Source organism: Asparagus officinalis, chromosome 5, assembly GCF_001876935.1.
Source record: "Asparagus officinalis chromosome 5, Aspof.V1, whole genome shotgun sequence".
Classification (NCBI taxonomy): Eukaryota; Viridiplantae; Streptophyta; class Magnoliopsida; order Asparagales; family Asparagaceae; genus Asparagus; species Asparagus officinalis.
Genome location: NC_033798.1, coordinates 38,830,226 through 38,835,258, shown reverse-complemented (window position 1 = coordinate 38,835,258; position 5,033 = coordinate 38,830,226). Strand labels below are relative to the sequence as shown.

The 5,033-nt window shown below is 33.6% G+C and overlaps 1 long non-coding RNA gene across 1 annotated transcript; it reads right to left on the bottom strand.

Annotated features, from left to right (window-relative positions):
- LOC109842956 lies at positions 505–2,009 on the bottom strand. The gene is made up of 4 exons (XR_002247460.1): positions 1,649–2,009; positions 1,509–1,563; positions 839–1,048; positions 505–741 (listed from the first exon to the last, which is right to left on the bottom strand). It is a non-coding gene; the product is annotated as an uncharacterized LOC109842956 (long non-coding RNA).

Genomic DNA, 5,033 nt, shown 5'->3' with positions numbered 1-5,033 from the left:
AAGGTCCAGAAAGGCAAGAGTTCGATTTAATTGTTTCGAATCCCCAACAAGTTATGCATTATTAGGGGAAATTGAGCCCAATCTAGATTAATAAGCCTTAAATAGAGGCTAGAAATTAATTTTAACCACAAATTGTAGCTTTTAGCACTAGTAAAAAACATAGCATTCTAGACGAAATTTTCCGTCTAGAATAACCAAATTTCTGTCTAAATTGATAATCCTAAACGGAATTCCATCTAGGATGTTGGTCTGGTAAGTTTTCATTGAGAATGCGTCATTCTAGACAGAATTCCATCTAGAAAAACTATCATAGACGAAAATGCATCCTAGACGGAACAAAATATTGTCTAGAATAGTTCTAGATGGAAAGACAACCGTTTAGAATAATCCTAGACGAAAATTCCGTTTAAGAAACATCCTAGACGGATGCTAAGTAGTTGTTTTTTTAGGAATCTACTATGTGTATTGAAAAAATTAAGCAAAAAAAAGGATCAATTCTACAAGTAAGATAATCGAGTTTTTACCTAATCTAATAATCTATGTTAACAAAATGTATACATCATTATACAACACAACAAAAACATTGAGTTACAAAGTGAGAAACAGCAAAAAATAAGGTTCTCTCTCTCACTAACAAGTAGGTACTCCAAGAATTAGCTTTTATGAAGAGACTGATTCCTTTAGACATGATCTCATGATGCCGGCAAACTTTGAACAAGCATCAAGGCATAGATCCATTGCCTATTCAAAAGAAATCATAACCAAGTTATGAAGAGAACAATTGCGCTAGTGAGATATCCTTAATCCTCTACAATGAAAATCCTTTGTGTATGCATACCTCGTTGATTTTGGCAGTCGACCATTCTCCAGTGAGAGTGAGTTGAGTGATCTCGTGACGAGTTGGCATACATGTGATCATGAGGCTTCCATCTTGGCAAGCTTCCTCTTCTGTCATCGGATCAATAACTAGGTTCGCTCCAAAACATGACCGTAAAAAGAAAGGGTTAAGTAAATGAGGATCCTTGTCTATGGGTCGAAAGCTGAACTCCTGCAGCGGAATTTTTTTAATTCATTTTAGAAATTTGTGGCTAGTAGGATTTGAACCAATATTGCTCTAATACCATGTCAATGACCCTGTCACTATACCTGAACTCTAAACTTATGGTGAGGGTTGAAAGTTATTGTTTATATTCTAACATTATCAATTTATGAAAGTTGGAAAACATAGTGTTGACCTATGCATTTAACACCAGAACCCATTGATTTTTATTCTGTACAAACTATAAACTGGATTGCAAAACAAAAAAAATTAACAGTGATATCTCAATAAAAGTAAGAAATTGGAAATTCTGGAACTTCAAGATACGATGTAGACCTAAAATTAATTAAATTGAAATGTATGTACTTTTGAATTATAATACTCAGCCTCCAGTTGACAGGTAAAAATTATAGAAAATAATACAAAATTTTAAAAATGGAAATAAAAGATCAAACTAGTTTGAGCTTACTTGTTCAAGGGGATGTGTTCAAAAGGTCCATAAGTTGGAATTGACCTGTAATAGCCTAGAAAAAAACATATAAAAAATGATTATATATAAATATATATATATATATAATAAATATATAAAAAAAAGAGAGAGAAGTTTACCAGCTTGAGCTGTCCCGTTTACAGCTTCTTAAATATGTGTTGGCCTCTTATTATAGGAGAGTTGAGGTGGCAGGATAAGTATTTAGTGTCTGTTAACCTAAGAAAACCCTCATTCGTTTCTCTCTCACATTTCCACTGTTTCTTTTCCAAACCTAAATGAACAAGTAGGAGAACGGAGGAATAGGAGAGGAAAGGAAGGAACGTGATCAACACCCCCAAGTTCAAAATCAGTTAAGGATCTGGTTGATATCAATGAGACTAATATTTTGGGATAATCGTGTCCACTAGAGGTGAGTACATTTCTCACTAGTATTTTATAATATGAAATTGCATGAATATTATATTTGATTTATCTTGTAATCGAAAATTTATAATATGAAATTGCATGAATATTATATTTGATTTATCTTGTAATCGAAAAATAATATATCATTTTCATGTATATAAACATGAATATTATATTTGATTTATCTTGTAATCGAAAAATAATATATCATTTTCATGTATATAAAGATTTTATCTACCTTGTTGTGGCGTAAACCATAAATATGATATTGTTTTGTACAAGATATGGAAAAAAATCAATTTGATTTTATACGAACTATGAAAAGCAAATTTGGCTCTCATGCTGTTTCAACTAATTGTAGGCATTGCTTTATCTAAAAGTTTTTAATAAAGTATTTTTGAACATATTTCAACGGTTTAACGGATTCAAAGATTTTCTGTGACTTGGTATCTGATAAAAAATAATAATAATAAAGAAAAAAATTAAAAATTCGTAAACTGTTTTAACTGGGATAAGAAGTTTTACCTTGTCAACTTCATTTAAAAATACCTGTAAATTCTGATATGCAAAGTATTACTCATTGGACATGTGATCTCAATGTTTTCAAACCCTCAAATAGTCCATTATGAATTGTTTCTGCCTACCATATGGTGAATACACCTTTATTTGGCCCCTCTGTATTGGCCCTTCTGTATTGGCCCTTCTAAAATTTGTTCTGACCCCTCTATATTTGGCCAGTAACCTATAGTGTTAGGTGCATTCGATTCTTGAGAATTATCTATTATGTGATGTGGTTTACGCATTCCCTTGCTACTGGGCTATAATTCGTAGCCTTAGTGTGACCTATGGGTTGACTTTTACCTTCATAAATAACTCATCGAGAATTAAGATTCTGATAATTGACTATGAAATTGAGAAACCAATAATTCTCTGGTTTTGTACAAATTAGTAGTTCTTTTCTTTCTTAATGCTTACATGCATTCAAAAAATGTTTGATTCCACGAAACGTCACTGTATATTCAGCTGCACATAAGAAAGAAAATACAATTGTTACAATCTTTCTTGCAACCGACAATATTATGATATTTGTAATCGTATTTTGCTATCTTTGAAATTCTCATGCAAAACTTATAATTTGTTATTTCTGAGACTTATTCTTATTACTATTTTGTTAGTTATCTAGGAACTCTAGTGAGAAATGTTCTCACTGAGCGTTAGCTCATCCTGTTGTTTCTAAAAAAAATTTCAGATCCGGTGTAGCTTCATACTAGCCGAACTTTTGGTTAGGGCTCTTGGCTGAGAGGCGTTATATGGAGAGCCTCTTCTTTTTGATGTTACCTTCAGCACCATTTGTTTTGTTTTGTAAAAATGTTTATAACGGTAAGTTTATGGGCTGTAAGTACCGATTATATACATATATAGTTGTTCTGACTTCTATCATCAGCAGGTTATTAATATTTTATGATAAACTATGTGATATGAAGTGCCAGGCTTGACCCGTGCATAAGAATTGTCTCGTGCACGGGTCACTGCTGTCGTACACCCCGTATTTTATGAATTTCCGCTGCAGTTTCGGGGCGTGACATGTCCCACATAGATTGTTGCTAGAGACGTCTCTGGAAGCACAAAAGAATGTGATTAACCAATGCAAGAAGTTACTGGCTTACTGCACAGATAATCTTGACGAGTGTGAAAACCAAAACCAACTTACACAACTTTCAGGCTAGAAATTCCAACAAGTTCTCTTGGGATTTGCCCAGTTAATTGATTGTCATTAAGCCGCCTACAAAGGACAAACATGATTAGCAAAGGTTACAAATGCATAATGCCTGAAGGAGCAACTTGCCAAAAAAAGGTATAAAAACAAAGTAATATAAAATTCAGGGAGAGTATAGTTTGATTTCAATGATTGAGCCTGATCAGAGGACAAGATCAACTTAAGATCATTGTAGGTTAAATAAATGATGCCCAGTTAGGAGATAGTGATAGATCTACATCATAAAACTTAAGATCTAAAACCATATAGCCATGATTAATTCAAAGAGATTAACAAAATCATAAGAGAGCGGAAGCTTATACCTGAATCCATAGATTGATCTTGATTTTGGGTTTTGGATCTTCTAACCTTAGGGTTCTCTCTAAAACCGAATTTCTCTCTTAGATGGGGGTGAAGAGAATTAGAGAATGTAACCCTAGGTTAGGGACCATAACCCCTTATTTATAGATGTTGTACTTTTGTAATTTAGCCCCTCAATAAATTACAATTACAACCTGGTATCTGCACATATAACCCCATGATCATTTAAATACCAAATTAACCCAACTTAATTGATCACTTTAGTGGGTTATCCTGAAAGATAGCAATACACATTGATTAATCATATGTGCCCACAAATAGATTTATTAGATTAAATCCAACAATCTCCCACTTGGGCACCATATGATTCCTTAAATTGTGTATAACCTTATGAGCTCAAAAAATGCTATCACTGAAAGGGTATTTCCGAACAATCTCGTCCATTGACTATATCAATATAGGATCAAAGCGGCCTTCGTCACATTTATCGTGACTCGACCCATCAATGGTCACATATACCAATACAATCAAACGACATAGATCAATCATGGATGTGCAGCATGAAAATTACATGCAATGTGATCAGTACATGTCTATTTTCAACTGGTCCTCCTTAGTGAGGTCAAAACCAAACATAATGTAACAGAGTGTCTTAACTGAAAACTTTATTCTGATCAGACAATACAAACAAACATAAAGCACCACAAATACAAACTCCCACTAAAACATAATATCCTCAAATAATACCACACCCATATGAGCAGTATGCTCATGAAAGACCTTAGGTGGCAGTCCCTTAGTAAGAGGATCAGCTATCATGGAGTTTGTCCCAATGTGCTCTATGGATATCTGTCCACTCTGTACCCTTTCTTTCACAACCAGGAACTTAATGTCAATATGTTTTGACTTAGTTGAGCTCCTGTTGTTATTGGAATACATTACTGCAGATTTATTGTCACAATATAACCTTAGTGGTCTTTCAACATTTTCCAAAATGCGCAGTCCCGTGACAAAATTTCGCA